General features: G+C 40.2%; 1 long non-coding RNA gene across 3 annotated transcripts in view; it reads left to right on the plus strand.

Annotated features, from left to right (window-relative positions):
• Positions 1-380: 380 nt before the first annotated feature.
• Positions 381-21,958, plus strand: part of LOC309616167 — a 222,933-nt gene continuing 201,355 nt past the window's right edge. For all 3 annotated transcript variants that reach the window (XR_014237312.1, XR_014237313.1, XR_014237314.1), the window contains exon 1: positions 381-3,002. This is a non-coding gene — a long non-coding RNA (uncharacterized lncRNA). The remainder of the gene's footprint in view (positions 3,003-21,958) is intronic.

Raw genomic sequence — 21,958 nt, forward strand, 5'->3', positions numbered from 1 at the left:
CTTACAGGCCTAGTTTTCAAAATAGCCTTTATGTTGTTGTTTTTTTCTTTCTGATTAAGAATTACCTTGGCTACTGGAGAAAACCATGTAGAATAGTTACATCTCAAAAGGCACCGAAAAACAATACAAGTTCTACCATGAAGGGCTTCTGTTTCCTAAATCCAAATTTTTTACAATATTGACAGCCCATTTGAGATGGGTAGGGGAGGTTTTGGGCTTGGTAAGAAGGATAGGTGGGCTTTGAGTTATTTCTAGGGCCACATTTCTGATCTTCTAAAGGCTAGAGTTATAAAACTAGTACAATTCTTTTTTTTTTTTTTTTTTAAAGTAAGGAGCTTTTTTTTTTTGGAATTCCTTTATTTTTATTATTTATTTATTCATTAAAAAAATTTTTTTGGCTGTGTTGGGTCTTCGTTTCTGTGCGAGGGCTTTCTCTAGTTGTGGCAAGCAGGGGCCACTCTTCATCGTGGTGCGTGGGCCTCTCACTATCGCGGCCTCTCTTGTTGCAGAGCACAGGCTCCAGACGCGCAGGCTCAGTAGTTGTGGCTCACGGGCCCAGTTGCTCCTCGGCCTGTGGGATCCTCCCAGACCAGGGCTCGAACCTGTGTCCCCTGCACTGGCAGGCAGATTCTCAACCACTGCACCACCAGGGAAGCCCTAGTACAATTCTTTTTAATTTCTCGAAGAGTTGGGGCTCACCTGAATGATATGGAGGCTGACCCACCCATCCAACTACATTATTTTCAGTTTGCTTCTTTATATTAGGGAGAAGATCTTCAACTAAAATGGAAATCAAAATATTCTTATGTTCTACATTTAGAGCTTTGTGTTTTTTGAATGTTTTAGTAAATCTTTCCACAAATGCTTCAGTTTTTCTTTCCTTCCATCTAGGTTCATCGTTTCATTTTAGCTTAGCAGAGAAAACCTAAAAAGAAAAGTTCCTATTGGGCTCTGAATATCAGCTTCCAATTTGACCAATTCTGACCATAGAGCTACATTTAAAACATTCCTTACAAACATCTTGTCAGGTTTCAGCCGGGACAAACAGTAGATACTCCTGGCAGTATTGAACAACCGCTTGGATACAAAAGATGTCCCCAAAGAGGGAGCAAAAGACACTACTCTCCCAAGATCCAGAGCCACTCCCAAGGACAGCCAAAAGGAAAGGAGACGTAGACGGTTCCCCCGAGAGCTGGCAGCAGTTGGCAGAACCCTAGCTGCCAAGGGAGTGCAACCTGCATTTCTGTCTGGCCACATCTTGGGGCCCCCAACCTGATGGTTGCCAAGCTAAGTTCTCAGGACACAAAACAAGACAAACAAGAAGGCAATAGCTGTCCTGGGTGAGAGAGATCAACAAGCAGTGGGTACCAAATTCTTAAGAGTCTGAATCTGCAACGGGAAAGACGACACGAAATGTTATCTTTCTCTCTCACCCAGCCACCCCAGATAGAGATCCGGGAGAGGTGATTTTGGTAACAATTGTCACCCTTTGCCGGCTTCTGCCAGTTTTCCCAGGATGCCGTCTGCAGCTCTGGAGTGAGTGGACTGTCCCAGGGATCTCATCCTGGTCACCAGAAACTGTAAAGGAGGAAAGTTAAGTTTCCCTCCACCCTTAGGGTGAGTGCTTGGTTGAGACCCCTTTTTCTCTAGAGCATCTCATAAATGGATTAGCTTATTGTTTAGGAAAAAAACTCAGTTTTCCTACTCCTGACTGGAGAAAAACCCAGTTCTTCCCCACCGTGTGTTTCTCTCCTGTGAGTCTCTAAAGAACACTTTACTTCTAAAACTTCTGGTCACCAAATGTGTGGAGGTTCTTCCCCGCACCAAGCAATTCTCTGAGCCAGCAGCTGGGTGTCCTACAATTTATAACTGACACTGTCTACCCAGAGAGAGTGTCAGATCCCACAGATTGAAGGCTCAGTCCCACAAGACTGTTCCCCACTCTGCACCCCCAAACACACTTCAGATGCCAGTGGCAGCTAGGTTACCACCTGTGCTAACGACCAACTGGCTATAGATGGGAGGTTCCAACAGCCCCTCCTTATGTTTGATGAGATTAACCTGCTAGAGCAGCTCATAAACTCAGGCAAATGTTGGCTTACATTTATCAATTTATTAAAGGGTATGATAAAGGATACAGTTGAGCAGCCAGCTGAAGAGGTACACAGAGCAAGGTCTGGGAGGGTCCCAAGTGCAGGATCTTCTGTCTCCCTGGAGTAGGGGTGCCCCACCCTCCTGGTAGAGATGGTTCTCCCACCTGGAAACTCTCCGAATCCCTTACTATTGGATTTTTATGGAGACTTCCTCATGTAGGCATGACCAATGATTAACTCTGTTTTTAGCCCCTCCCTGAAGGATGAGGGGTAGGACTGAAAATTCCAAGTTATTAACCATGGCTTGGTGTTTCTGGTGACCAGCCCCCATCCAGTATCTCACCAGGGGTCCACCCAGGGTTGCCTCATTAGAAACAAGATGTCCCTGGTGCTCTTATCATTTAGGAATTTACAAGAGTTTAGGAGTCCTGCGTCAAAGACAAATTAGAACAGGAGTTGCTCCTAGTGTTCTTATCACGTAGGAATTTATAAGGGTTTTAGGAGCTCTGTGCCGGGAACCCGGGGCAGAGACCAATTTATATATATACATATGTATTTATTTCACACTTACCTAGGTTAAAAAGTTCTCCACTATGGCCCCTCTAATTCAAGATTATCTTTGATAAGTTCAACCTGGTAGTTCAGCCTTAAAACACAATTTTATTCACCTGAGGCCTCACGCTGGCTCCGCTCCGGCTCAAGTCAGATCCACTCCCACCCCAGGCGTGAGCGTTTCTACGTCAGACCAGTCAGCCTCCAGCAGGTTTCCGGACCCAGGCCAGAAAAAGATGCTCAGATGGTCGGAAAGCTCATGAGGCAAGAGCTGCGGGTCCAGGATCCGGGACCGAGAGGACTTGCCCAGCACCTCCAGAGGCAGCGAGAAAACAGCCAGCTCCAGGGACTCAGCAGGTACCTTCCCTGGTTGCTCAGTGCTCCTGGGGGCTGTCGGGGGAGGGGGTCTCCTTAGTTTCCCTCTCGGACGCCTATTTATTTAAAAGATAAACCGAGGCATATTAAAAATTTTAAGAGCAAAAGTTGATTCGAATCAGGCAGCATCCAGTGTAGCAGATGGAAAGAAGCTCCAAGAAGCTGTACAAAATGAAAGAATTTTATAGGCAGAAGGGAGCAGGAACAAGGAAGTTTTATTAGTCAAAAAAGCCGGTTGGTTATTGCAAAGTTACTTTCCTTCAGGGGACGGCAGGGGCCCATCAGGCAGATTACCTGACTAGTGCCAGTCAGGGGCTTTCTGGTGGATTTATTTAAGATTCCATTTCTGGGAGAGCTGAAACTGTTTGTCTCAGTTTGGTGATGCGGGGCTTAGACTGAGTGACTCCATTTTGGGCCCGCTGTCTTGTTTTTAACAAAGGCTGGGGGCATTATCTTAATCTTTGTTAAAAAGATGGGGTGGAGGTGACATCGTGGGCACTTGAAATGGCAGATGCAACTTTTGTTTCCATGTCATCCGTGTGCGCGTGGGTTCCCAGTGTTTCTGCAGACCTTGAGAAATACAGCTGGTTGGTTTTTGCTTTATTTCTGCACCTGAAGTAAGTTCTTGCTAACCATCAATCCTGAAAATACTGCTCTCAGTTAAAAAGAAGCTCAAATCAAATATTGTAACTCTTTCTGTTGAAAGAAGCCTCAAAGATTCTCGTGTGCCTGGGCGCATAACATCTCACTGAAAGGCTGGGCCCCTCTGGGGGGAGAATCTGTTACATTTGCCTCCTCATTTCCTTAGAATATTTAGGAGTAGCTTATACGATGGGCAGCATGTTATAAAGATGACTTTAAAAACCTGTCCTAATTATCTTCTGGCTTCTGGCCAAAGAAGCAGTGTCTGGGAGCTGACTAGAGGTGCAAGTTAACTTCCTCTTGTCAAACTCTGGACGGCTTTGTTTTTTTATACACTTTTTAAAGAGTGTTAGTGAAAGAAATAAAAGGAGAGAGGGGGAGGGGGAGGGGTGGAGAGAGTGAAAGGAGGAGGGGGAGGGGGGAGGGAGAGGGAAGGAAGAGTGGAATATCTTGGGTTCTCATTACCAAAGGAAGGATTATTTAGTAAACAGTTAACGTGCTAGATTGACCATGAAGGGGTCTCGTATTCCTCATGTTCTCAGACCCCATCCTACGCCTGGGCTCAATAAGCTCTTCAGGGGGACTTGGAAGAAGTTACAAAACCAGAGCAGGGCCAGAGATGTACCTGCATCCTGGGTTCTGAACTAGGAATTGGAAAGGAGCTCTGTTATCAAACATTCAGATACATGAATTTGAGGAAGAGTAGAGGTCAGGAAGAATAACTTTAGACTTCATAGCACTTGTAACTTTTTACAGAGCACTTTTTAACACTATAGACTTTCTGTTTTAATAAAGTGCTTTTATGTATCCATGATCTCATTAAATTCTCAAAATAATAATGTAAATAAAAGAGGTAGATGTGGCACAAACGATGAGGTTCCACTTGTAGTAGGAAGACTTCCAGGATGAGCCAGTGATCTAAGGCCATGTGGAATCCATCCTGTTGATTGGGGGCGGGACCTGTAACTATAGAGACAGATGCGGGGCGGGGCCTTCCCGTGGTGGTGAGAGTGTGGGATGTGGCACAGCTGACTTGCAGGAGGGCACGTGTCCCCTGGGCTATTCAGGTGAGCACTTGGCAGGCACTGAGTGCTTCCTGGTGAAAGAGTCAAATCCTGAAAGGGGTTCAACACAAGGGATATTCTTCCTCACTGGCTTAGAAGCTCAGGGGCCACATGACAAGGAATGAGGCTGCTTCCATCTCCTGAGGGTGACAGCCAGGGACAGCCAGCAAGGAGGCCTCTCATTTTCATTTGCATTATTAATAGTCTCCATCAGGTTCAAGAACATTTCTTGCAACCTCATAATACATAATAGTCTGCCTCTGTCACATGTTTTCTGTCTCTCTTTCTCTCATGCTTTTGCTCTCTCCCCCCCGCTTTTCCTTCCTTCCTTCCTTCTATACTTTAAAATGTAAAAAAAAAAAAAAAAAAATCCTTCTTAGTGTAAGGACTGAGTGAAAGCAGGTTCTCCGTGGTTTGTTAGCTCCTGATCTTAGACAATCAGCAGAACAATAAATTTAGGCCTGAATTGGTATGTTTGCCAATTCTGTAGTGTAAACACACCAACCATGATGGATTTCAAGATGCAGCATGAAGGCTCTTCACTGTCTGCAGGCCTGCAGGGACCCGTGGTCATATGGTTTCCCACACAGAGGCGCTACGAGTAAATAACCAGAGAACAGGGGTAACAGTGAAATGTTGTGCTGTAATTAGGAAGGGTTGAGATCTGGGCATCTGCTGCCCTTGTTTTTTTTACATAATTTGTGAATGTCTATAATTTTTAACAAAGGCTGTGTTTAACAACCAGCTCCTGTAGTTCCTGAAAAGTAGACAGCTGGCTCTCATAGGCTGGTTCTGACCATCCCCAGCGCAGCACTGCTTGTGCCCTTAGGAGAGAGAGGTCTGTGTTTCACCCGTTTCCCCCTTGTCAGCTGGGATGTGACCCCAGCCGGTGCGATTATGGGCCTCCTTTCGCCCTGCAGACACAGCTACATCATCAGTGATGAGAGAATAAGAAAGCAGCGCGCGTTCCTAGCCCCGTGGAGCTGCCACATCAGGCGTGGGTGTCTCAGGAGCCTACTATGAGGCACAGGGGAAATCACTTCTACCTTGTTTAAGCTTCTCCTGTTTTGGGTTTGTTACAACCATCGGCTCTATATTCTAACCAGATGTTAGAATTCCCTTGTTTGAGTGAGGAAACTGATGCTTAGGTAAAATTACATTCCCGACGTCAGAGGGCTGAAAGTCTCTTACTCAGCATTTAAACCACATCTTTTAACTCCAAGTTCACTGTGGTTTCCATGACATCGTGTTGCAGATGCAATCAGTCAATCATTCATTAGTCCGGGCAGGCCTCCAGCTGGGGATTTAACAGACACAAGGCTGCTCTTGACTGACTAGCGGTCTTGTCTCTGGAACTCTTTTACTAGTAAGTGGTGTAGTTTGGAGAAGGTGCCCCATGAAGGGGTGAGAGCAGGACCCCTGCCTGGGCAGTTGGGGAGGAGGACAGAGGTGGCAGCAGTGCCCTCTCATATCTGAAGCTTTATTGAACACAAAGAACTTGTTCCTGTGCTGCATGTTACAGGGATTAGAGAAATAGAGGGAAAAGGAATCTAGTATCCAAATATTTGCATATCCCACACGTATTAGCTTTAATGTCCTTTTACTAACATGCTTCAGGACCACTTTTGATGACAGTAGTCTTTCAAGACCACGTGTGCCCCAGGACCTGATTCATTCGTAGATCAGACACTGAAAATAAATATGCTTTGTAATCATTTTTGAATTGAAATTTTCTAAGTTCTTGTAAAACAAATACATACTAAAATATTATTAGTAGTTTCGTAAGCAATTAAACAGTCAAAAGCATTGTGACGTCTCATTTAGCATGACTTTTCCGTGAATGAATTCTCTTTCCTTGTTACATGTGTCGGACTATGTTTATACATCAAAGGCAATAGTGATCTTTTTCCTCAAAATAACTTTTTTCATACATTAAAAATGTCTTATGTTCTCTTTATATTTTGTTTTGGTCAGCCTAAGTTAATCCTTAATCTCAGGGTAGATTATTTTCACTGTTGCTTCTCTAAACTCACACTAGCTGAAGACAAGTGGTTTCAGGATTCCCATTATTAAATGGGAATCCATTAGTATGATTGTATTCTGCTCACTCTGTTGGAAGGGCAGGTGGCTGTATATTCCAGTAACATACATTCTGGCATCCAGAGCTTTCTATTTCCCCTTTTAGGAGAATTTATTTACTTCAGAGCTTTATTGTGTTGACACTTCGTTTGTCAGAGTCTTCCCAGGTTAATCCTGTGTGGGTCACGTTTCTCTTGGCTTCACTGGGTCTTGGGCTTTTGGCTACTTGTTTATGGAGTGAGTCCCAGCCTTTGCTGCCACCTCCAAACCATGGCCACTGCCCCATCATCTAATAGCATAGGCTCTCTCATCCTCCCCCCGGGGTAAGTGCTGGCATCTGGAAGGATCCCTATTGTCACCACTGGATGGAGACACACAAGCTCCAGTAGGCGGTCCTGACCTGATGGACCCCCAGAGGCTCTGATTCCTCCCACCAGTCTGCTGTGGTCCAGAGTATGCCATGTGGCTTCACCTGTGAATGTCTGAAATGCTCGGGTGATGTAAGCTGGCAATGAGGAGTTAACGCCTAGTGGGCCAGACTTTGACCAGTGAGAGACAGGAGGTGACAGGGAGCTGGAGATACTTGTTCTCTCTTTGTCCTCTAATGCTATACACAGTCCAGAGATGTCCTGTGTAGCTGGGCCAGCTGTTTCTCTTTGTGAAGCAGTGGCCACCTGAGTAATGCACAACTTCATTTCTGCTTCCAAATATTCCCTGCCTCTCTCCTCTTTTCCCTGGGAATTACATCTCCTCTTAAAACATTAACACTTTCTTATTTATTTATTTAAAGCATCGATTTGTCTCTTGTAAGGCAAAGATAACAGACGGTCATTCGAAAAAATTCCTTAGTTTTCCCTGTGAACGTGGCACAAACTAAAAATAAGAAGTCAATCCTTATGTGATGACAGTTCAATTCATTGCATATTGGCCTTGATAAGTTGGAATCCACATGGAAGAGTAGAAATAAAAATACAAGCTTTATGAGAGAGAACCTAATCAAATGAATTGTGTGGTAATCACACATCAGAGGACTTGAGTTGCCCCTGTACAGATATTTATAAAGTTGGATTCTGAGTGCAGAGTACATGTTGGAAAACAGGACAAATTGTGTAGGCTCAAGTTACTGAGAAGAATCAGCCAGTGAAAACAGCAATAGCCTTATCTGTGTTTCTGCTTTTGAAACAGTCACACCAAGATCTCCTTCTCAAGTGCCAACCAAGCAGAAACATTGTTTCTTACTCTCTTGTGAAATCAGTCAAGATCCCCCAAATGAGAGCGAGCAGAAACTGTTAACTCAGAGTTGGTACAGCAAGGGAGTCGGCCACCATCACCTGGGTTTGGCAGTCTCTAAGGCAGGCATTAGAGAAGGAGGGGCTTATGACCAAAGACTTCAGGTGTGCCCTAATTGGGGCTAATTCTAAATATTGAAGCTGTGATTGTAATCTCGTCTTTTTTTTTTCCCTCTGGAGAGGTAAGTCCTAGTTTTTTGCTAAAAATGAGCTTTAAGAAAAAGTGATATGATTTTGAGTAAAAAGGGATGAGTGAAATTGGAGAGACAAGGTAACAAGATAAAAAGATTACCAAGAATGCATTCCATCCTCTACTGTGTAATAGCTGTATGATTGACAAGATGAAGGGTAAGCTTTTTCTGAGAAAGAAAACGTTTAGGAGGTGGGGTGATGTGGTCTGACAGCAAGTTGCACTGCATTCACAGTATTTAACAAAGTGTTTAACAAATAAGGTGTTGTTGTTTTTCTTAGTCCTAGAGAAGTTTCTCTTCCAGGTTTTGTTATGTAATGTTGAGAAAGAGATAAGTGGAACAATATCAATCACTTCTGGGGTTTGGTTTGGTAAAAAGGCAGTGAGTGGTATTTCAATTGTTCTATCCACGAGGTAATCAACTAAATGCAAGCAGACATGATTTTCACCCTTAATGAGACTGTAATTCAATTATTTTTAAAAATGGAAGAACACTTGAATAAAAATAGAAGAAGATAAATCGAGGTCTGGAGAGAGATTTAGAAGGAACCTCTATACTTCAGATAGAATCAGCCGTAACATAAGCAAATTTCATTTGCGACTGCAAATGGAAAGAAGTAAATTAAACACTGTCAGTTGTTCTGCTCTCTCACAATTCCAGATTAACCACAGAAAAATCTACATTGCGTACTTCAAGAGACACTGGAATCAAAGGGCATTTGGCTTCATGAAGAAAATGAGTTTCATTAGTAAATAAATTCTTTTCTGTAAGTGATGGTAGACTGACTTCCTAGGGCTGCTGTAACAAACTATCACAAACTGGGTGGTTTAAATCAGTAGAAATGTCTTCATTCACAGTTCTGGCAGCTGGACTTGGGAAATCAAGGTGTTGGCATGGCTAGCGTCTTCTGGGGGCTCTTGGGGAGAAACTGTCTCGTGCCTCTCTCCTCGCTTCTGGCGGTTGTAACAAATCCTTGGAGTGTCTTGGCTTGTGGACACATCACTGCAATCTCCACCTCCATCTCCATCGTCCTCTTCCCTGTGCCTCTGTGCATGCTTTTCTCTTCTAAGGACACTCTCATTAGATTTAGAACACACCCTAATTCAGTATGATCCAATTTCAGTCCTTAAGTAATTAAATTTGCAAAGACCCTATTTCCAAGTAAGGTCACATTCAGATGTTCTGAGTAGAAATGAATTTGGGGGGATACTGTTGAACCCACTGCAGATGGACTCTCTAAATTAATTATCTTAGAAAAAGAGCTAAATGAGGCACAAGCAAGGTTTTTACTACAAATTCTGGCTTGTTGCCTAATTGGAAATATGACCTTGATTAATAAACCAATCTTGCAGAATCCTATGTCTGGATTTCTTCATCTGTAAAATATAAATAACTTTGATCTATCTATCAAAAACATGGTTGTGACCTTTGAATGAAATACTAATTTTAAAATTTGTTGACAAGCATAAAATACTATTTCAACGCACAGTGAGCTTAATTTTACCATTATTTACTTTTTTCCTTCTCTGTTCTACATTGATCAGTTTCAAAAACTATTGGACACGCTTCTTATCAGGGAAAGATTTTAGGAAAACAATTTTGCATATTTATATAAAACTTAAGTTTTCAGTAGCTGTTTTCTAGTTTGCTCTTTGCTGATTTTCATAATCATTGATACCATCAGAGAAAGATCACTCATGAAATCCAAGTCAGTCAGTCATAATCCTTTCCAGAAACTTGGGGAAGAAGGTTTCATGGAAAAGAAAAGATTGTTGGATTAAACGATATTTCTCTGTTATTTGCAAATTCACCCACTTGTTTCCCCCACCCCACTGCCATGATAATTTAACTGAAGGATGCTTCTCTGAGTCTTTCCCTGGGCTCCTCCCTCCATTAACATGGCTCCAGTACCACATATATTGATGCGTATGTGGCTGCCAGACTCTTACGTCCTGTCCAGCCTTTTCTGTGAGCTCCAGACACATATCCAACTCTGTATTCAGCATCTTCTCTTTGATGTCTGAAAGATGTCTCAAATTCACAAATTTTCTAGGCAGAGAATGGTGTTCTTGGACCCACTCTTTTCTTAAACCCACCATAAAACCTGGTCTTTTAAGTGGTTTCCCATTGCAGTGAATGGCACAGCTGTCCATTCAAGCATGCAGCCTGGAAGCCTGTGTGTCAGCCTTGATGCTTCCATCTCCCAGTAACCTCCATATGCCCTGAGTCATCAGTTTCTGCCCCTCTTAACTCTACATGGACCTTCGTCCCTTTCACTTAACTTAATTTCCATCAGCAAACTAGGGTAGCTTTAATGATTATGAACTCATGGCCAATCTTGACTTATCTGTATCCCCACATACACTGCCCCCTGGATGACTTTGAAAACATTCTAATCACCATACCGTTTCATCTCTATATATTTCTATCCACCTATAAAAGATAAAGAATCTTTTAAAAGTCATCCCTTCAGTTTCATTGTCACAACTGAGATAATAATTTCTTAACAATGTTGAGTATTCAGTAAGTATTGAAACTTTTCCAATCATCTTGTTTTTTTCCTCATACAATTTTTTGTTTGAATCAGGATTTGTTGCAGTCAGTGGTCATATCAACCACCTGACCGAAACCCTTCTATGATTCCCATTGGTCTCAGAAGAAGTACAACATTGACACAGCCTCTAGGACAATCAGTATTTGGACCCTACATATACCTGCATTCTTATCTTGCTTTCCACCCCCTCTCTGTTCTCTTGTCTTCGAACAGACTGGAATTATTTCAACATATTATTCACTGAGTGCTTATTTTGGCAAAGGGCTTTTGAAGAAACTATTCCTTATTCCAGGAATACCTTTTCCTCCTCATTTTATCCCCACCTTTCTGGGAGATCCCAGATCAAATGCATAAACTCTGGATCACTTCTCTGACCAGGTCTGGTCAGTTAGCACATGCAGTCATAGTACCACATCTTCCTCCTTTGCCCCACTTAGTCACAAGTTATGCAAATACTTGTACACCTTTTTACTTGTTTTTGTTTCCTCTCATTGGCTCAATTCCTTCCTCTTTCAAATTGTTTCACCATTTTAGAACACTAAGTTTTTAAAAATTTAAGCATGTCTTCAAATCTGTAAGGCTAGTTCAGGCATTGTTGGGGACTATTGAAGCAGATGGTAAATTATTTTTATTAGAAATATTGTAAAGAGATAAATATCCACAGGTTGCTCAACTCTTCAGAACCCTTGATGATTTTAAGTCAGTATTCCAAAGCTTACTTACGGACAGTGAAGTACGATCATCTGTCCTCCTCAGAGATCCTAAAACATACATACATTGTAGATTTCCAAGTTCATCAGTTATAATCTATGTTACAATATTATGCTATTTTAATATCATCCACAGCTTATTACATCGCATCTCAGAAATGAGGAATTAAGTCAAATTATACATTTTTTACTTTAGAATCAATAGAGAATTTTAGTATGCACTAAAAATAGTTAAGAAAGAGCAGCAAAAACATGGACAGATATTCTGAAGGAAAAAAAATCAATAGCCTCTGTGGTGATAGCAATCCTACAAAACACCAGCAAGACCATGATAGAAACAAACAAAACTGGGAAAAAGTTTTATCTAAAGTCAGGAAAACAGAAGAAAGATTATTTTCAAGGTACTATCTTTTCCCCCTTTTTTATGTTTATAAAGTTTGTATGTAAATATCTAAAGGAAACTTAAGGGAGGCTGAGATATATTTTAAACCATGTGTCAAAGCATTATCTTCTGTATATAGGAATGGTATTACATATGGGAAGACATATTTTTAAAAAATTTATTTAATACCATAACCTGAAACTTGGTATGTGGTATACCCCCAATTCATTGCTTTGTAATGCCTTCAAATTCACTGTTTTAAATCAAAAACTACAGGTCTGATCAAATTATATTTTGATAATCAGTAATGTTCAGTATAAGAAAATTTCATCTTGGAAAACTTCTATATCTAAGACGTAGTGTGATCTATAGTAACCAGTCATAATGTATGTCGTGATGGTATGTGGTTTGCCACAAAATAATCCATTTTTAAAATATTTTAATTTTATTGGAGTATAGTTGATTTACAATGTTGTGTTAGTTTCAGGTGCACCGCAAAGTGATTCAGATTCTTTTCTTATATAGGTTATCACAGAATATTGAGTAGAATTCCCTGTGCTATACAGTAGGTCCTTGTTGGTTATCTGTCTTATATATAGTAGTGTGTGTTTGTTCATCCCAAGCTCCTGATTTATCTCTCCCCTCCACGTTTCCCCTTTGGTAACCATAAGTTTCTTTTCTATGTCTATGAGTCTGTTTCTGTTGTGTAAATAAGTTCATTTGTGTCATTTCTAAAAATTAGATTCCACATATGAGTGATATCCTGTGATATTTGTCTTGCTCCATCTGACTTACTTCACTTAGTAGAATGAGCTCTGGGTCCATCCAAGTTGCTGCAAATGGCATTATTTTATTCTTTTATATGGCTAATATTCCATTGTATATATGTATCACATCTTCTTTATCCATTCCTCTGTTGGTAGACATTTAGGTTGCCTCCATGTCTTGGCTATTGTAAATAGTGCTGCAGTGAACATTGGGGTGCATGTATCTTTTCGAATTATGGTTTTCTCCAGATATATGCCCAGGAGCGGGATTGCTGGGTCATAAGGTAGTTCTATTGTTAGTTTTGTTTTTTTTTTAATTTATTTATTTTTGGCTGCGCTGGGTCTCCACTGCTGTGCACAGGCTTTCTCTAGTTGTGGACAGCTGGGGCTACTCTTCATTGCTGTGTGTGGGCTTCTCATTGTGGTGGCTTCTCTTGTTGTGGAGCATGGGCTCTAGGTGCGCGGGCTTCAGTAGTTGTAGCACGTGGGCTCTAGAGCACAGGCTCAGTAGTTGTGGAGCACGGGCTTAGTTGCTCCGCGGCATGAGGGATCTTTCCAGACCAGGAATCCAACCCATGTCCCTTGCACTGGCAGGCAGATTAGATTCTTAACCACTGCGCCACCAGGGAAGCCCTATTATTGGTTTTAGTAGGAACCTCCATAGTGGTTGTGTCAATTTATGTTCCCACCAACAGTGCAAGAGGATTCCCTTTTCTCCACACCCTTTCCAGCATTTACTGTTTGTAGATTTTTTGATGCTGGGCGTTCTAACCTCTGTGAGGTGATACCTCATTGTAGTTTTGATTTGCATTTCTCTAATAATTAGCGATGTTGAACATCTTTTCATGTGCCTTTTGGCAATCTGTATGTCTTCTTTGGAGAAATGTCTATTTAGGTCTTCTGCCCATTTTTTGATTGGGTTGTTTGTTTGTTTGTTTTTTTGACATAGAGCTGCATGAGCTGTTTGTATACCAAATAATCCATTAAGGTGGCTTGTCACAATTATCACTATCACAATTTTAATTTTTTAAGATGTGTCTTCATGTCTTTTTGATAATTCCTTCAGCTCTTTAAAAACCTAAATTTGAATATCTTATTTGATCTGGAAGCAAAACATAGAAACTGATGAGGGATGTCAGTAGCTAAACAACACTGCTATGTGACCACAGAGTCTTTTATGGTAATTGAAATATATGTGAGAGGGAAAAAGAATAAGTTGAAAGGGAGGAACAGAGAGAAGGGATTCTAGAGAAGACTGGGCTCTCCATTGTATCTTTAATTCCTAAAGCAGTGCCTGTCACAGATAAGCATGCACAGTTTGTGTTGAATAAGTGCATGATTAAAAGATGATGAAGTTCAAGGGAAAATCGTTGATCAAGAGTGACTGTAAATGAGGGCTGGATGTTCCTAATTAGCCAGAGGACTGGCCAGACGAGTCCCAGTTCCTCCAAATGCTCCAAAGATGATGCACAATCACAGACCTTGTTGAAATTCTTAAATTCATTTTGGAGTCTGAGATCCATGGTTTTGAATAGTTCTAATTATGACATTACCTTTTAATCCTTCCTAAAATGGAAAGTTTAGCATTTTGTTTGAGGCTAAAAGTCATTTGGTGACTAAAATGAAAAAAAGGAGACTATATTTTATTAGCTGTAAGGTGGAACTATATGGCAATGAATCATTCTACTTCTAAATGACATTAGGAAAAGAGTCCAATGCGTTGGTCACCACTAATAAAATAAGAACCCAGCCTCCAAAGTTTACTACTTAGGAAGTTCTGATAGTCTTTCAGTAGAGTATTTCTAAAATCTTTCTAATTTCTTAAAATAGTGGTTTGAAATGTTCTGTGTAGAGCCCTTGAGTGGCTTTGTAAAATGGATCAATGCCTAATTGAGATGTATTTTGATTTTGTATTTCTATATTTTATTTTCTATTTTTTGTGCATACCTATAAGTTGATTTTTGCTATATTTCCCTTCTATCCAATGACTGTGCTAAACTCACATATTAATTGTGACAGCTTATCTCTGTATTCATTTGGATTTTCTATGTGCACCAGTCATCTGTGAATAATGGCAGTTTTATTTCTTCATTTCCTAAGTTTGCCTTAATGCATTACATAGACCTTCCAGTAAAATGTCAGAGAGAATTGGTGATAGCAGACATCCTTGTTTTATTTCTGATCTCAAGGGAAAGCTTTCAATATTTCACACTGAAATGTGAGGTTTGCTGGAAGATTCTTTCAGATACACTCTATCAGATTTATGAAGTTCTCTTTTATTCCAAGTTTGCTAAGAAAGTTTTCATTAATGAAAGCTGAATTTTATGGATTGCTTTTTCTGCATCAATGTGAATGTTATTTTTCTTTATTTTTCTGCATCAATGTGAATATTGTTTTCTCCATTGTTTTGTTAATGTGGTGAATTAAGTTGATTTCCTTCTCTTTTGGGGAAAATGTTATTGAAGTAGAACATGCATACAGAAAAGTGCAAAAATCATAAATGTATAATGCAGTGAATTTTGACAAATGAAATTAGAGTGATCAACTGTCACATGAAGAAACAAGCCATTACTAGGGCACCAGAAATACTCTAGGACCCCTTTCAGTGTAGAGACTGGGTAACTAGAATCTTGACTTCTAATGCCATAGGTCGGTTTTGCCTTATCTTGGGGTGGGTGGGCATCTGGCTCCCTTCATTCAAAATTGTGTTTGTGTGATTAATCTTTGTTATTGTAAGTAGTTGTAGTTTGCCTGTTCTCATTGGTGGAGAGTGTTCCATTATATGAATACACGACAATATGGTTACCCATCCTACTGTCCATGGATGTTTTGCGTCTTTTGGGGGGGGGGGCTGTTATGATTAGTGCATATGACAACATTCTTGAACTGGTCTCTCATGACTGTATCCGTGCATTCCTTTACCAGACACACACACACATCCCCCCCAAGAGTGGAGTTTCTGGATCAGAGGTTATGCCTATCTTCTGCTTTAGTAGATACTGCCTAACAGTTTCCCTAAGTGATTGTGCCACTTTGCACTTCTACCAGCAACATATGAGAGTTCATAGTACATTCTAAGTAAATAATAGGTGTTATTATTAGAGAGTATCCTTCCTTCCTAGGGAGGTGATTGAGGGCTGTAAAAAGTAGTGGCATTGGCCTCTGGTCAAAAGAAGTGGTTATATGGTGTCTGGTTTTATATTTTGCTTCCATGGTGTTGAACATATTACCTTACAGCAAGTAGCTGTCCAGTAGGCTTCAACTGAATTGAAAGGTATCACTACGGCCTCCTCCATAATACCTGGCTTGTGGAGTCAGCAGGTGTATGGTGGATTTTACTGGTGGACATGGGCAGCCTGTAAGCACCATTGTAGATGGGAGTGGTGAGAGAGAACAAGAGAGAAGAATATGGAAATTGATGTGGAAGGACCTTGAAGATGAGTTTCCCACCTTGTATTTTTTCTCAGGGTTGTTTGTGGTGAATAGTCAATGTTAATTATTCCATTTAGTATCCTTATCATTTAATATTGTTTAAAAACTGGAATTGTTTTGGGGGCAACCTTAGAATGATAAGGGGGAAGTCTGGTATCAAGAAATCCCGTTCCTTCACCCACCACTAGCCCTCCCCACAATCAATCTGGGCATTTCTGTTCATTTCAACTGATTGCCATCGAAGATTTCATTCAAAGATACTGTTTTGCTAAAAAAAAAAAAAAAAAAAAAAAAAAGACATCATTGATACAGTAATATTTTTCTTGATAAATACTGAGTTCTTTATTTCCTGTCTCAACCACATGTGAACCATTTTTAGCTTTTCTTTTCAGCTGTCACTTAATGGTAATGTAGGCGTGTATTTTTCTGTGTGGAAGGGTCATTCTGACATATTGTTGGTTCTTTTGGTTGTTAGTTTTGTCTTTAATCACAGCACCCATTTGCTTATATTTCTGTCAAAGAATATCTATTCTCCCAGTCTTTCAGTGACATCTAACTGTGTGATATTTTTACCATTCCTAACGTGTGCCATTTCTTGCAATCAAAAGAACTGGAAGCAGATTTTTACATCAATCGGATTTTAACAAAGCAATCACATCTTGATATATATGACGTGGCATGAATTAGCCAGTTTTAAAATTTCCCATCTAGAAAGGAAGTGAAGTCTACTAAATAATTCTTGATGATGCTGTAAATGTTGGTAACTCAGAAAAGCATGATTTATTTAATCATTTAATGAGAAGAAAAGGCAAATTTCGCAGGGAGGTATCAATGTTAGATAATAATAAACATCATATAAGCAGTATTTTGTCTCTTAGGAATGTAAGAATTAGACAGATTTTCAACAGTAATTTAATTACTTTTGAGAATTTAGTTCTGTGTTCGGTTTTTGTGGTGGTGGTGGTGGTTTATTCTGTTCCAAATCCATATGTTGAAACATAATCCCCAAGGTGATGATTAGAAGGTGGGGCTTTGGGGAGGTGATTAGGTCATAGGGGTGGAAACCTCATGAATGGGATAAGTGCCCCTATAAAAGAGGGCCAACGGAGCTCCCTTGCCCCTTAACCCTGTGAGGATGCGGGTGAAGAAGTCGGCTCTCTGTAACCTGGAAGAGGGCCTTTACTAGATCCTGACCGTGCTGACACCCTTCCAGCCTGCAGAACTGTGAGAAAGACGTTTCTGTTGTGTATAAAGCCAGCTAGTTTGTGGTATTTTGTTATAGCAGCCTGAACAGACCATGCACCAGAGTGCACGACTGTACAGTTTCTCCTTTTCCTACTTCACACTTCTTATTAGAGCATCTCTCATGACCCAAGCGTAAGACACACCTCACCATCATCAAGATCCTACTCCTCTTTGACATATACACACTACTATATATAAAATAGATAACTAATAAGAACCTACTGTATAGCACAGGGAACTCTACTCAATACTCTGTAATGGCCTATGTGGGAAAAGAATCTAAAAAAGAGTAGATATATGTATATGTATAACAGATTCACTTTGCTCTACACCTGAAACTAACACAACATTGTAAATCAACTATACTCCAATAAAAATTAATTAAAAAAAATGATCCCACTCCTCTCTATGGGGGAGGAGCAGGAGGCAAGGAGCTATTGGGAATTCAAGAGGGGGTGCTGAGGATCCTGGAATCCCTCGGGCACCCACTCCATTCAAAAGTTAAAGCCCACGCAAGAGTGAAGAGATATGGGGATATATGTATATGTATAGCTGATTCACTTTGTTACACAGCAGAAACTAACACACCATTGTAAAGCAATTATACTCCAATAAAGATATTTTTAAAAAAAGTTAAAGCCTTTTTACACCGGAAAATAACACAACATTGTAAATCAACTATACCCTGATAAAAATTTTAAAAGTTAAAACCTTTTTTAAAGAGGCAGCTTCAGCTATGAAATGGATTAAAATATATGAATATGTATCAAGAATAATTATTCTGCATTTCTTAGCTGAATATGCCTCTAATAAATGTCACTGGTATTTTTCTCAAAAATATATTTTTCAATATGATCTTACTAAAAATTTTTATTTAAGAAAAGGTTAAGCGCTTTTCAAATTGTCAGGTGTCTGTTTCCTCATGGGACAGTACGGTATTTGCGCAGTTCTGAGTTCTTCGAGTCTAGGGGGATTTCTCCGAGGTGGTAGCAAGTGAGTGTACAGTGAACAGAGTAAGCAGGTGGGTATCACTGATTCTGCAGTTGCCTGGCTGGACCACAGGGGTAGCCAGGAGACCACTTCCCCACGGAGCCGATGTCACAGAAAACTTGGTTGTGTCCTGCTTTTTTTTAACGCCACATTTCCTGCCACACTGTATTCGGCAAACCAGTACTTGGAATCATTTTTCAACTTTTCAACCTTTAATTTTGTTTGCTAGTTTTGTTAAGAAAAGGTAATGAGTTTTGTTTCTGTTTTTTTTTTTTTTTTTTTTGGTTAATCTCAGAAAAGATATTTTCCTTCTTTTATCACATTTACTTTGGCAGGGTACACATCTGCTCAACGGCCCTCAGAGACCTGGAAAAGGAGTTTTGAGTTTGTGAAATCATATTTTTTTTTGCTTTGATGGAACTGTTCAAATCTCCATCCTGCCAGCTCTTTTAAAATACTCGCCTCTGACTTGCAAGACACTGTTTTTGACTCCCCTAATTTATTGAGCATTTTAGCACTTGGCTCAGTGATTTTTCTCCCCACCACTGAATGTGACATTTTTTCATGGTGATCTTACCATCTTTGTAGATGTTGCATCCAGTGTTCTGTCTTCCTTGTTTTCATCTTATCTCAATCCAGAATAACAGCCTAGATTTTGTTTTCATCAAGGGCTGTGCTGTGTCTCACATCTCCCTGGCCACCTGTCTGTCTCCAGCTGCTCTTTCTGGTCCCTCCGTTCCTTCAGGACTCCCCACTCAGGCATCTCCTCCGGGGAGCTCAGCATCCTCTCCCTGTCCACACTCTCCTCCCGTTCCCATTCCTTTCCTCTGATTCACTTCCACAGTCCATTGTCACAGTTCTGATCTTGGACACTCAACTCCCTTGCCCTGTCTAACTCTGTTGTAGTCACTGGGCCGTACCTCTTCTTGGTTAAATCCGATGTTCTACCTACTCTGTGTCTGTAACCAAGTATCTCATTACGGTTGAATAAAAGCCCTGGGCCATCCTGAGATGTCTCACTTTAATTAATGACCACTGACCTCAAGTGGAACTTCAGACTTTTTGGTGATACATTTCCCTTTTATTTGACTTTCTCAAATTTCCTCTGTCCATTACTTTTACAGAAAACTCAAGTGAAACTGTAACTTTAGGCATCTATGCAAAGACCAATTTAACAGACCAATTTAACCAGAGGCCAATTTAACAAACTATTTTCTTATCAAAAAATTATAGATTCTACAAATAATTTACAGCCAATATGAATTCATATAACACTTGCCATGGCCTGAACTTTCAACTTCCATTATTGATTATTTCAGCAGAGCTTCAAAATGAAAACAAATAGACATTAATTAAAAATTACTCAGTGATTTAAAAATCTATGACTTGCCATTTCAGCTATCTAAAATTAAAATCTAGGCTATTACACTGGGGGAGCAATAATGAATGTTTGAGTCTGAAATGCACACAAGAGGCTGCAGGGATATACATTTATATCAACTTAATCGTTACCAATAAAACGCAGTGAGGAGAGAAGACATTTATCTTCCACACACAGAGTAATTCTAGTGTTTTGTGTCTTTTTTTTTTTTTAAACATCTTTATTGGAGTATAATTGCTTTACAATGGTGTGTTAGTTTCTGCTTTATAACAAAGTGAATCAGCTTTACATATACATATATCCCCATATCTCCTCCCTTTTGCGTCTCCCTCCCACCCTCCCTATCCCACCCCTCTAGGTGGTCACAAAGCACCTAGCTGATCTCCCTGTGCTATGCGGCTGCTTCCCACTAGCTATCTATTTTACATTTGGTAGTAAATATAAGTCCATGCCACTTTCTCACTTCGTCCCAGCTTACCCTTCCCCCTCCCCATGTCCTCAAATCCATTCTCTACGTCTGCGTCTTTATTCCTGCCCTGCCCCTAGGTTCTTCAGAACGTTTTTTTTTTTAATTTTAGATTCCACATATGTGTGTTAGCATACAGTATTTGTTTTTCTCTTTCTGACTTACTTCACCCTATATGACAGACTCTAGGTCCATCCACCTCACTACAAATAACTCAATTTCATTTCTTTTTTATGGCTGAGTAATATTCCATTGTATATATGTGCCACACCTTCTTTATCCATTCATCTGTCGATGGACGCTTAGGTTGCTTCCATCTCCTGGCTGTTGTAAATAGAGCTACAATGAACATCGTGGTACATGAGTCTTTGATGGACGAAACAATCATTACTTATCATCAATCCAGGAGAAGCCACCCATTCCTGATGGTGCCAGCACAGGAGCACAAAATATAGAAAGCTGAGAATCCTGGGTGAGAGCATCTTCCCATCGGCCTGGGCCAACTTCATTGTTGGATACTGAGGAAAAGAGAAATTCCAGTTATTCAGGGGAAACATGAGAAACATGGACACAGTTCAAAGTGTTGAGGCTATATCCAGGCTTGTCTCTGTCCTCAGATGCTGGTTTCTCTCTGACTGTTTTCCTGGGTGTTATTGTGGAAACCTGGCAACACAGACACTAGTAATTTCATTTGTTTCATATAGTGCAATTCCCAAAAGAATTTTGTGAGGGAAGTTTAAATTCGGCATTCTTCTAATATAAAATAGAAAGTGAAAATAGAAGCTGGTAGGAGAAGCACAGAAATAAAACAAGAGATGACAGAAAGTATCGACTGAAAAACAGGAAAGGCGAAGGGAAAATGAAGAGATGATTCACAAAAGAAGATAAAAAAATTAGAAATTAAACTTAATCATGATAATCAAATACATTCAAATTACTATAGTAGGAGTAATAATTTGACTACCATTTATTTAATGGTCATCTAACAATGTTCTGTGACTTCATGTGGATTAACTATTTGAATCCTGACTATGGCCCTAGAGGTAGGTGCAGTTATTCTTCTTCTTACCAATGCTTTAATAAAACAAGAAAACACTCAGGTTGCAGAGGGCACAGTGCATTCATTATTGGTCATGGATGTAGAACAAACATGTTGGAAAGCATTTTGGTAATAGGCATTGAGGAACTTAAGAATAATTGGCCCATTTTCAGTTTAATCAACTCTTCTCAAATTAACTCTTCTCAAGAAGCAATATTATATATAATAAAGTTTTAGAAATTTGAAAATGTTTAAAGTAATGTAGTATAACAGCAAGTCAGACTATTAGGCAGGCTTAAAAAATCATGGAGCTTAAGGAGAATTCAAATTTGTGAAAATGGGCACAATATGATAACTGGAAAAAGGATACAAATCATATGATTCCTGTTTTGTAAATGAAAGTGCATATAATCATAGAAAAAAAGACAGGGCAGAGATATAGCAGGATATTTTTTCTCTAGATAGTGAAATATGGTGACTTTATACCTTTTCAAATTTCCAAGGTTTCTGAATTTAAAAAAACAACAAAAAAATCAGGGGTGGTAGATTGAGTGCATCTCTGGTCCTGGACCCAGACCTTTCCTTCGTGCCCTCCCACAGTGATTCTGGCCTCAGATGACTTGCTTTAGCCAATGGGACAGTAGCACGTTGGATGCTTGCACTTCGGTGCTGTCTCACCTGTGATCACCGTGAGAGGGTTCCCTGGT

Source organism: Balaenoptera borealis, assembly GCF_965194805.1.
Source record: "Balaenoptera borealis genome assembly, chromosome: 19".
Taxonomy (NCBI): domain Eukaryota; kingdom Metazoa; phylum Chordata; class Mammalia; order Artiodactyla; family Balaenopteridae; genus Balaenoptera; species Balaenoptera borealis.